At 37.8% G+C, this 12,826-nt stretch overlaps 1 long non-coding RNA gene across 1 annotated transcript; it reads right to left on the bottom strand.

The window, feature by feature from the left end:
* Window positions 1-222: 222 nt before the first annotated feature.
* LOC138106507 (uncharacterized) lies at window positions 223-6,092 on the bottom strand. Its single transcript, XR_011149010.1, has 3 exons — window positions 6,017-6,092; window positions 1,236-1,563; window positions 223-874 (listed from the first exon to the last, which is right to left on the bottom strand). It is a non-coding gene; the product is annotated as an uncharacterized lncRNA (long non-coding RNA).
* Window positions 6,093-12,826: the final 6,734 nt, after the last annotated feature.

The raw sequence follows: 12,826 nt of genomic DNA, 5'->3' as shown, positions 1-12,826 counted from the left end.
TTGGATATGTGAGTGGGCTCACACGAAATTCTCATTGTTTTTATTACTCTGAAACCATTGTAGTAGGCTCAGGGTATATTCTTTAGAGAAAAGCATATTTAAAATAAATTTTTAATAGAAGAAAACTTGAATATATCTTTGGAATGTTTCATGCAGCTTTATCTAAAAATACCAAGATTTCATCGTTTCAATATATAAAGAATGTTTAAGAACTGCACAAAATCTGGTTGTAAACCCCTTACCATATGAATTATGTAATGTTGATACTTATTAATTTCATATTCCAGGCTGATTTTCTGTAGCTACTGGGAACTGCAGATGAGACTGTAAGCCAAGACACCCATTCTACTCACTCAGAGCTATTCCAAAATCAATCTGAGGCTCCTGGATCTCCACCCATCCCTGAGCTCTTGGTTGCATTTCACTATACATTGAGTCTCTGTTTCCTGCAGTTGCCAGCCATCTGCATGAGGAGTGAAGCTGTCTCTCATCAGTTTACTCTCCAGTTTTACCCATGCAAGGCAGGTTGTCCTTTGAGTTTTGGAGCAGAGCTCGCTGCTTCTACAGCACATCCCAGACAGGGAACAATAATTCCACATCAGGAATCCAGCTGCTCTCCCAAATGATACTGCACTGCATTACCACAAAGCCACAGGGCTGCTGAAAACACCCACTATCAGCCAACTCCATTCCCAGGCCAGAGATCAGAAAACAAGAACACACTTGGTCTTCTCTGCTCTGTGTTTCCAGCAGTTTGCATACCCAGTTATGCTGGGGTCTGTCCACATCTGTTTCACAGTACTCCTCTCGTTGGCTTAATTGAACATGCTTCCTGATATCCCGGACAAACCACAAGGACTCAGCATAAAACTAGCTAACGAAGAAAGGAGGAAAGAAGGACAAAGAAATAGCAGCATTTTGGCAAAAGTAAAACTTATTTCTGCAGCATGGAAATAAATACAAATTTTCTCTTTGCAGATGTTGCTAATTACATACACAAGTTGGTTGTTTTTTTTTTTTTACTTAAAATACCTGCAGTCTTTAAGTCTTTGACTTGCCCTTAGCAATTACTTTTTTTTGGATAAAAGGAAGGATGTCAGTGAGAGCTTGGTTTTGGTGGGATCGAGAACAAACATACTCCCTTTAATAATTCATTCATTTGCTAATAATATCCTTTAGGGAGGCTGGCTATTTCCACTGATTGTTTTAGTATTTATCCTAAACAATAGGCTTACCCACTTAACAAATTAGGTTAAACTTCAGAAGTCATCACTTGCCGGACATTGTTTGGCGTTCATCTAAGATATGAGACAATGCTGCTCTGTGTTGGAAAACTCCACTGCAGAGAAATCCTTTCCCTTCAGCTCTTCCAAGTGCAGTGCTGCAGAAGTGCCTCAAGGACTTTCCAAAGCCTTCCTGACAGCAAGCCACCAGAGACATTTGTCTGGATTCAGTCCATAGCTGAGCGCAGTAAATAACAGTATTTATGTCCAACCTTGGCATCTCTGCAGGAGGTATGTTGTGGAGACCTGACAAATTTCTCTAGAGCAGTTTTGATCACAGCTATGGTAAAGGTTCATCCAGGAGATAATAGTTGTCAGAAGTATTGGGGGGAAGGAAAGGATAGAGAAATGGATATGAAAAACATAGCTGGACACACTTATTTCAGCTACTGGGAAAGGTATATTACAGGAAAAAAAAAAGAAGTCTCAGTTTCCTTTTAAAGTGTGTTATTTACAAAGGAGTGAAATGTGGCTTAAAGTGAAGAGAAGGTAAATATAATCCAGAAAGAAACACTGCCCTGCACAGCATGTCACTGACCTGTGGGATACACCATGGCACCAGGTCAGCCAGCTTCCTTCATAGAGTGGTAAACCTGCTGTCTGTCCCTACATGTGGTAAACCTGACACATGGTGAGAGCCACAATTTCTATCTGCAGTTACCTCTGTCTGACACAGATGGTTTGCCATATGGAAGGGATCATGCAATCTTTCCTGCAAGCCTTAATACAACCTAAAACAGAGACCAGACTACGTTAGTCAGGATTATTTTAATCGTGACTGTACATAACAGGAGTAAAATCACTAAGATACACCTCAGTGATGTCATTCAACCAACTTGATGTTTGTCTTATTTAAATTCCTGGCTTATTTAAATCCATGGTCACAGAATCATTTAGGTTGGAAATGACCTTTAAGATCATTGAGTCTAACTGATAGCCTAGCACTGCCAGGTCTACCACTAAACTGTGTCCCCCAAGTGCCACATTTACACATCTTTTCAATACCTCCAGGTATTTAAGTGGTCCACCACTTCTCTGGGCAGTCTTTTCCAGTGCCTAACCACCCTCTCTATGATGAAATTTTTCCTAATATCCAATCTAAACCTCCCCTGGCACAACTCAAGGCCATTTCCTCTTTTTCTGTCACTTGTTACCTGGGAGAAGAGACCAACCCCCACCTCACTACAACCTCCTTTCAGGTACTTGTGGAGAGTGATAAGGTCCCTCCTGAGCCTTCTCTCCAACCTAAACAACCCCAGCTTCCTTGGCCACTCCTCACAAGACTTGTGCTCCAGACCCTCCCCAGCTCTGTTGCCCCTCACTGGACACACTCCAGCATCTCAATGTCTTTGTTCTAGTGAGGGGCCCAAAACTGAACACAGGGTTTGAGGTGCAGCCTCACCAGTGCTGAGTGCAGGGGCACAGTCTCTTCTCTAGTCCTGCTGGCCACACTGCTTCTGGTACAATTACACAGGGTAGTTACATCCTAAAGCCAGGGCCTTTACACAACACAGAGGTCCAAGAGGAAGCTTGGGTCACAACTAATGTCAGCAGGGACACCACATCCCACTGGGATGCATGCCAACTGCAGCTGAGGCACGTGGGTTCTGCTGGGGGAGCCTCTCCCAGCGATGCTTTGCAGCAGAGCCTGGAGCAGGGGAGCTGCAGCTGCTCACCCACCTGACTGCGCCAGCTATTGTCTCGTGCCTCAAGTTCCTGCAGACCGGCAATTAAAGCAGAAATCTGGAAATACACAGCATGGTTAGCAGCTTCTGGTCATGGTGCTGATTGGATTAGGGGAGAGAGTGCTGTCTGGAAGGATACAGCGCTGACTGCTCGGGGGATTTAAACTGATCCCCCTGCCAAAGGAAAATGAGTGTGGTGGCTGTGGTTTGCTTTCTATTAACATTATCTTAGAGTTTATGTCCTAGAGAAATTGGCATAGCTGGCAAATCCTGGGAGCGAGGCCCAAAACTGATTTAGCATGAAGTCTGAACTTTCTCTCACCCTCTGGAGCCCAGGTTTTCCTACTCAGCATCAATATGAAGGGAAGTGGTAATGCTTTTCCTCCTGCATTTTCTTCTTGTCTTGTGTGAATGTCAGAAATCATGGAACATAGAGATTTTTTACATAAATCTACTAATCATCTCATGGGAATAATAATACCTTTTAAACATGTATCCAGAAAAGAGGATCCCATGCGTTAGAAAGTCAGATAGAGAAATTTATTTCTCAGAAGGTAATTGACCAGGTAAAATGAGTTGGATAGAAGTAGTTTGGTTTCTAAACGTAAACTTTATGAGTTGAAAGTAATACTCTGGTTCAGAGTCTTTTGTTCCAAAATACAAGAACATATGAATAATACAGGTTATACCATATATGTTGTTAGACAAAATCATAGCAGAGAGGTTAAAAAAAGCTGTCATTCTGTACTGCAAATCAGATTTCCTCTTATTTTACTTGAGCGGGCTTCACTTTTCTTTGAGCGATAAAGATTAGCTAACAGACCTTCTTTCTCATGTCTATATATGGTTGGAAGAATCATTCAGATGTCATCGGGTACTTGAAGCTGTGCTCAAGCTGCATGCAACCTAGTATATACTGACTTTACTCAGTTCTTGACATGATTAATCCATTCAATTTTTTTTAATAGAATGAATGCTATAGGAGTAATTAATTTGCAAATGTCTCGTTGGTAAAGTGTCTTTTTTTAAAAAAATGTACCTAACAATCTGAGAAATTTTCAAAAGCCACATATCCTATTCTCAAAAGCAAACTGGATGCATAGCATAAATTACTCATAGAAAAAGAGAACGTCAATCTTTATATTGTTTAAAGGCATTCAAAACCATTTTCCTAATTACCACTTCAAAATCCTCTACTAGCAAATCAAAGAAATTCAAAAACTTCAACTCTTTTCTTGTACTATACGGAGTTTTGCAGGTAAGAAAAATTTTCTCTGTACTTCAGCAAGCTGTAAAAGATATATTCACTACTACACATTAAAAAGCAGATCAGCAGCAAGAGTAACCAGTTGAATCAGAAGGATTCTGCCCCTGATTAACACTGAAGGAGTATCTCTGCATAAGGTGAAGAAGCCCTGAATTACTTACTAACACATCCCAAATGCAGTGAATGATTTGACTATTCTCCTGAGCAAAGAGGTTGTAGGAGAGGATTGGATGGATGGGGGAGTTTGAATTACTAAAGATGGGTCCATCAAGGTGTATTTAGAGTCGCTAAAGCTAACTGTACTTAATTGTGGCATTCATATGAGATTTTAGGCTGAAAAATAAATTTCAGGGAGGGTGTAGCACTACAATTGGGCTGATAAAAACTCGTGAGCTGCAATCCCTGCAGCTGGAGAGAGGCAACATAATTCAGGGTGAGCGGGCAGTTGTTTGCAGATTCATTTTCTGTAGCCCTAGGTAGGCAGGGGATATTGGCTTGCAAAGCCAAGTTGCTGTAGGTCCTGGAAAATTTGTTGAGCACACCTTAGAGCAGTGATTAAAAATGACACTAATCACTGTCCTCTGAATACAATACAGTTTTAGGAACACAATCCTTATGGTTGGAATGGACCTTAAAGATCATCTAATTCCAACCCCTGCAGGAACACTTTCCACTAGACCAGGTTGCTCAGAGTATAATCCAACCTTCCAGGAGCACTTCCAGGGGTGGAGCACTTCCAGGGGTGGAGCATTCACTGCTTCTCTGGACAATCTGTTCCAGTGCCTCATCACCCTCATAGTAAAGAATTTTCTCATGATACCTAATCTAAACCTAGATTTTTCAAGTAAAGGTGTCCCAAGAAGGAAAGGGGGAAAGGAGAACCCAAAACCACTAAGGTGTTCTTAACACAGGTAACACTGAAGAAGAAAGGAGGAAGTCCTCTGTCCTTAACATTTTGAAGTTACGTGAGTAATCAGAAGAGGTTCTTTACCTCGCATGTTGTTACAAAATGAAATTTTCATAGATTAGATCAGTGATATATGTATAAAGAGCTAAATCTCTTCAGGTTTAAGCCTTCTTATCCCCAGTGTTTGAACTGCTGACAAGTTGGTCTGATACACTACAGTCACGGAGAAAAAAGACCCTTTATTATTTAAATATAATGTTAATATTGAAAAACAGAGGGGAGAAGATACACTACACATAAAGATGAAAATATATTTGAAATCTCACTGTCTTCTTATATATTCTCCATAATCTAGAAAGATGGCACCCTGGTCTCACTAAGAGCAGTTGAGAGCTGAGACAGACCATGCAATGTTCTTTCCTTATCCGTTTAACAGAATCAGTTAAATAGAAGATCAAAGAACCTCAGATGAGACAAAAAAAGAACCAAAAAGCTGTCAGCGAAATCATAAAAATCCATTACATAAAATATATAAGCAACAAAAAAGAGAGGAAAAAATGTTTGCATTAACCCAACAAGAGTCAGTGCAGAAAGTCAATTAAGAAAGCTTAATTGGTTGGTTTATTGTGGTGTATTGTGCAAGTAATAATTCATACTAAAACTCTTTGATTCATAAAATTAAATTTGCAACAATGGTATAAATGTTAAATAGCTTTAAGAGGAAAATAGTTTGTAGTAAAATATATAAGGGTTATTATCTTAATTTAATATTATCTTAATTTACCAAACAATGCAAATTCATATAAAGGGACACATAGATACAAATGTTTGCAGTTGTTAGGCTGTGAAATACTGGCTGTAACTTACTGCTTACCTTGTTGAAGACTACCATGAATACAAAATGCCATAGGTCATTCCATGGTGAATCTTTTTTTTTCCTACACTTAGAAAAAGGCTGCAGAGAAGAAAATATCTATCAAGAGTTGAATCCATGAGACAGGAGATTCATAAAAGGCATTACAACAATATCTCCTTGGACATTATATCAGCTATCAGCCCCAGTAAGTCCATGCAAAGCACCTGTACAGGACACGAAACTCAGCCTGTGCCTTCAAGCAACTAAAATAAATGTGAATTTGGCCCAAATGCAAATTTTCTCCAACTCTGTGTTCTTAAAATGGTATATATTTTTCTCTCTGGAAGCAACTTCAAGACTGTGCTTATCCCACCTTACCAGAGTACAGAATGAACCCTCATGCAGAATGAAGAAATTATACAGCTGTAAATACTAGCTATTCATAATTATTAATATATTAAGACCACGACAGTAAATAATTAAAGAGATGCTTCTGCTTGAGAAAAAGATTATCAAACCAAAAGGCCAATTATTCTGTCCTAGACTGTAACTTAATCCACAGAACTGGCAACAAATAGCTCCTTCTGCAGCAATATGACCCCATTACCTCTCTAAAGTCACCTATCATATTCTTCAAAATTTCATATTTAACTTTTTAGCCTCTATGTCACATGAGGCAGCAGGCAATTTATTTCTCATACTCTCTTGATAGATTGCCAAATTAATCCCTTTTCTTAAACTAAGAAAAAACCACACAGAAATATAGGCAAGATTCAAACAATGAAAAACTTGATTAAACTTCTAAACCCAATTTTTAAAAAAATAATTCCATAGTGGATTTACACCTACCAAACAATTTTTTATTTTTTTTTTAGAAATAGTTTACACTGTTACTGGGGGTTAGCATGAAGCAGACTCTGGACCCCCTTTATTTACAGGAAACCAAAGCTGATTCTGAATGAACCTGCCTGTGTGGCTAAGACCAGAGTTGAGACCAAGCATCAAGGCTTTTTTGCATAGAATATGCATTAAGAGAACATCATTTGCAGATGTTCTTCATCCAGTTGGATTCCCTGGCTTTTCACTATCTCTGCTCACATGAGCCATGGCCAAAACAAACAAGTTGTCCTTTGCTCAGCAAAGTGCATTTGATGGTGCCGATTGGATGGGAGGCCTCCAAAGCAATGGTTCTCAGCATTCCAGCTGATTAGCTCTTCTAATTGGCTCTGTCTCATCCCATCCCAGGATCTTCTCACAGTAAATCTAGCTAGGAAAAGATGCATAAAATTCGGTATAAAGGAAGTACCAGGGAGATGATGTGAAAGTAACATTTATTTTCAAGCCGCATTCTTAGCATAGAAGACCAAGAGTTTATTTCCTCTTGGCAGATGTAGAATGTAAACAATCTTTCTTGGTCATCTTGCTGCTGGATCATCTGTTTTTATGTGCTTTATACACTGTCTCATCAAGAGCAAGTATTAGGATGGAAAGCACAAGAAGAAATAAACAAGTTGGGCTGTGCTGGTGCTCCTCAAAGTATTAAAACCTCTCAAAGACAGCCTGTTTCACCTTGCTCACATGCCCACTTAATCAAGGCATCTGAATTGTGAACAGAAAGATCAGTCCTGTCAGGGAATTCTTGCCTCAGCATGTACATATACACTATATACACTCTTCTAAAGGTCATGCAGAAACTATTGATGAAAGACTGTGTTACCACAGGATCCCAAGACATTTTCAATGCTTCGTATTTCTTCCTATGGCAGTTTGTAACTCAGCCTTTTTTACAAGCTTTTGGAGAGGTAAAAATGGTCTCTACATCCTTTTAGATTTAGCGTCTATTGCAGCTATCCACAATCACTAAGGCCTGAAGTTCTTGAGCACTGCAATTACATTTACTCCTCTGTCTGTATAAAGGGCCAGAGCAAGTCCTAGACTCCTTGAGGGGGCTGCAGAAGAAAAAGTCAATGCTTCAGATAAACTGTAGAGTCTCCTGCATTTGGAGTTAAATTATCTGAGATTATTGCAAGGTTGTCCAAGTATAGAATAATGTTTAATACAGCTGTGGAACCCATCTGCCTACTAAGTTAAAGCTTCTCTAGATATCTGAGGTTTCTTGTCAGTGACATATAAAAGCCTTCCACTTTAGAACAGGCTCAGTGAAAGCAAACATACTTTACTATTAAACAATTGTGAAAAGGTTGAGTCAGTTTATTTGATTCTCTAAAACTCTTCACACAAAATAAATGCATGTTCTCAATAAAAGTCTGCAGCCCAGAAAGCTCAATTTCAAATAAAAGATGTAATGTAGTACAGCAAGTATTTATACATGAAATATCTTCAACTAAAAGGACACATTTTTTAACGTAAGAAAAGCAAGATACATGTTAGATGCAATGATACACAAGCCATACAGGTGGTTCCTGTGAAACCTAGAGCAAACTTACCTCTGCAGGAATCTCCACAGAGCAGTATTATCAGAGATGAAAATTCCACGTTTCTTCCTTTTTAAAGCAATTTCCTTTGAACACATTATATTCTCCAATGCAATTCACCTGTGAATGTACCTGTCAATTACAGCAAACCTACTAAAACTACTGTTTATTTTGGAGAAAAGTTTTTTTCACAGAACTATGTCTTTGTTACATACATTACTGACAGGCATAATGATTGCACATTACTTCAGTACAAGGAGTTAAGAGTTTGCATTTTTGATTTCCTGTACCTCTCTTGTACTTTTCACTTGTTTATTTGGAAAGCTGATACACATAAATATTGAACGACTTGGCATGAAAAGTGAATCAAATTTAATAATATCTAACTTTCAAAAAGATTGAACAGACTTATGGATTTTTTAAAGATTACTTCTATGTAGGGTATTTGATATATGTTTGCAGTTCAGTTTAAATAAGAAAAATGCAACAACTTGTCTATAAAACTCTTTCTCCACTTCACTGATCTTTTTTATTTTCCTGATTTTCAGATGCAGACAAGCATCAAGGATTAAGGAAGGGATGTTCAAAGTCTGTACAAAACAGAAACAAATATTTAGAAATTTAAGTGTTCAGACCAATGTCACAGAGCTGGTTACCATACTTACGTATTCAGTTCATGCAGCTTGGTAACTGTGAAGAGAGTACTTCACACACACACACAAAAAAAAAAAAAAAAAAAAAAAAAAAAAAAAAAAAGAAGGAGGAAAAAAGGAGAAAAAAAAAAGGAGGAAAAAAAAGGATAAATCCTCTCTCTACTTCAGTGTTCAAGCTTGGGAGTTGGCATGACAACTGTAAGCAAGTAGTCAAGTCAGGCATTGACTGAGAGTAAGAAGCTGAAAGAAACTGTCAGAAACATGTGAAAACCAGGAATACAGAGAACTGCTAGGAAAAAAATTATAAAGTGTGGACATCACAGAGCTTTAGACATGTGGGCACTATCACAAACATTGCAACTGTGTCCCTGCATAGCAGTAGGCAGAGTATCATATAGCTGAGGTGGTGACTAGCTGTTTCTCCACTGCATAAAAAGATTGTGCTACTCTAGGCAAAACTCCAGCTCTGCTGTGTGCCAACAGAAATAGCTGAGCAGGCTGCACAAGAGCAGCTTCATAGTGAACTGCAAGTAGCGACACATAAAGAGTTTATTAATCTTCCTTTATTGTCAAAGCAGGTTTAATTTCCAGAAAATTTATATCTAAATCAAAAGAAAGAATTCAGAAGGGTGTAAAAAATAAGAATATCTGCCATTTGTAAAAAAAAAGGGGGGGGGGGGAAGTAAAAGAAGAAAAAAATTAAAAGAGAAAGATTACTGAACAAGAGGAAATCTTCATTACTACGGTAGGACAGACTATTCTACACCTTCCTCCGCAAATGTTTTTAGTTTGTTGGTGTTACCACAGTATTTTGAAAGAATAAATTCTCTTCTATCTCCAACTGACATGTGAGTTGATAGCAGAGCAAAAAACATACTTCACAATGCTGTACACATAGCCTTGGATTTGTGTCAGAAACCATTCTCCTCTTATATAGTGGCATCACTGTCATGTGTGAGGATAGCTAAAGTCAGATTAGCCAACAGGAGAAGTCTTCAGTCCCATATTTTGCATATTTTCTTATCCAAGTACATTTTTTAAATAACCCATTTCAGTTGAAATAATGACCTAAAGTTCTTTGCACACAGTTACAATCTTGTTTCTCGCCTTTCTTTCCCCCCAGAAACTTGGTCATTATTGTCATGTTTGTCCATTGATTAAAGTCTGCATATTTTTATTCCACTTCTTAAAATACTTGCATTTTAAATACAGACATAGCTGTAGAATAATGTATATTTTTTTCTTTAGCCTAGCAAGTAATTTTTCTGATGCCAGCAGCAGGCCTTTAAAATAGGAGCATGACCAGAGACTCTCACTTTTACTAAGTCAGAGGACAAACTGACCTCACCACCACTGACTTTTCCTACCTGAGATGGCTAAAGCTGAAGGATTCCAAGCCTGCCACTTTGCGTTTATTCTACTGGTGGACTTGAGAACTCTGAAATGGAAAAGAAAAAGAATTTTCATTGAGATGGGGAAGTTTGAAAGCTTCTCTCATAAGACATAAAAGTTTACAGCCTTAATGGCCAAGTGGCAAATGATGGGAATTCTTACATTCCTTCTGCTTCAGATATTTATTTCCTAAGCTATAAATAGGATTATTCTTTTGATTTGAATTTAGTAATTTTAACTTTCAAATTTCTAAATCTGTGATATTCCCAATTGATTATGACCTAATATAAAATTGCATTGTTCATTGTTAGCTGGAAAAGAGAATAATCATCTCCCAAAGGTGTAACACTTCTACACGCAAATCATATTTCACATGATATTTCAAGTATGAAAATAACAAGAAACAGCCCATGGAGAAAGGTTTTATTTACTTCATAGAATCATAGAATGGTTAGGGTTGGAAAGGACCTTGAGGATTATCAAGTTCCAACCCCAATGCCACAGGCAGGGATACTTTCCACTAGACCAGGTTGCTCAGAGTATAATCCAACCTGGCCTTGAATATTTCCAGGGATGGGGAGTCCACAATCTCTCTGGGCAACTTGTTCCAGGGCCTCATAACCCTCATAGGAAAGAAGTTTTTCATAATACCTAATCTAAACATAGCTTTTTCAAGTAAAGGTGTTCCAAGAAGGAAAGGTGGGAAGGAGAACCCCAAAACACAAAGCTGTTTTTAACACAGATAACACTGAAGAAGAAAGGAGGAAGTCCTCCATCCTTAAAATTTTGAAGTTATGTGAGTAATCAGAAGAGGTTCTTTACCTCACAATGGTTTAAAGCTGCTTAGTCTTTTATTAGCAAGTTTAATAATGTGCTTAAACAATTCTATCACTATATACTGTGTATATATTTAATACATGCTTTCCCTGTTATTCCTGCTGACTGTTAAACCCCTCGTATCATGGCTACTATAGAGGATGAAGTCCCCAGGAATTCTAAATTAATTACTCCTTCAGATACACTTTTATTCTGCAGCATGAACAAAATGGAAATTATAACTGAAGAATTGCAATCCTTTCTGCATCTTTCTTACTACATTTCAAATTCTGAACATGGTAATATTACCTAATACTACCATTGAGAAAAATATACTAATTTTTTTGAACACATTTCATTTTTATTGTAATTTGGCTTCATACATAACTCAATCTCTCCAGGTTATAGAAGATTTTTAAATATTTACAGGAGGGATTGAGTAAAAATGTTGCATGCTGATGGACCAGCACTTTAACTGGTGTGAGGAAAAGCCTGTAATGGTATAAAAAAATAATGCCAACTGAAGATCTGGCCCAAAATATAGTGTATATTCAGGTTAACAGAGAAGTCACTGAAGCTTCATTAAAAATCATTGAAAATCTTTAAAAATCAAATATTCTGTGCTTACGCACTTTCCCCTAAGAAAAGTACATGTATGCTATACCACAAGCTCGAGTTCTATTGTTTCATTTGAGATTCCAGCTAAATAAGTATTTTTTTTAAAGACCAGTCTCCATAATTTTAGACTGGACGGCACTGGGTTGTGTTACACAAGTTCCTTGGTGGCACAAGTGTTTACTTTCTTCTTTCACACAGCCTGTACAATCAACAGTAGGTCAGCTGTTAAGAAGTCACTGCACTATAAAAATATTTACGAAATACCAAGGACAATCAAATAATCAATATGTAATAACAAACAGCAGAGCAGAATGATGGAATTCCTCAAAAAGTAACCTGAAAATACCACAAAAATACAAATCTACAAGATTCTCCCCTTAAGTCGCAGTTCTCCTTTCTTCCCCTATTCACTTCCTCTGCCTCTGAAGCCAAGTTTCTGAACCTGCACTGATTAAGAATGAGATATCTGTAACATGATACATTTGCAGTGATCCTATAGGTTGCTGTTAACAAGCAGTCCATCACAAATGTGGCTTCTATTAAGTTTTATTACTTTCAGGATGTTAATTTTGGTACAGGCTTATTTTCCTAATTTTGTGCAAAATCCCTACCCATGATGTAAAACAAACGGTGGTGGGGAGGTGGAAAAAAAAATAAGAGTGAGGTAAAATAACACTGCTAGAACAATGATGATGTAGGTATCTAAATATTCAGCATTAATCTGAAATGGGGGTTTTTTGGACAATTTTACAATGACTAATTTAACAAGACTAAGCAGAAGCCCTCTCAAGACTCTACGACATTATTCATACTGTACAAGGCTACAGAGATAAAAACTATAGTATATATGACTATAGAAATTAATATTCTAGATCCAATGTGCTACATGAGAAATATGTAAGAGTTCTTAATCA

Source organism: Aphelocoma coerulescens, chromosome 2 (genome assembly GCF_041296385.1).
Source record: "Aphelocoma coerulescens isolate FSJ_1873_10779 chromosome 2, UR_Acoe_1.0, whole genome shotgun sequence".
NCBI classification, from domain to species: Eukaryota; Metazoa; Chordata; class Aves; order Passeriformes; family Corvidae; genus Aphelocoma; species Aphelocoma coerulescens.
Note: the sequence above shows the minus strand (reverse complement) of the source record. Positions and strands in the feature narration are given on the sequence as shown.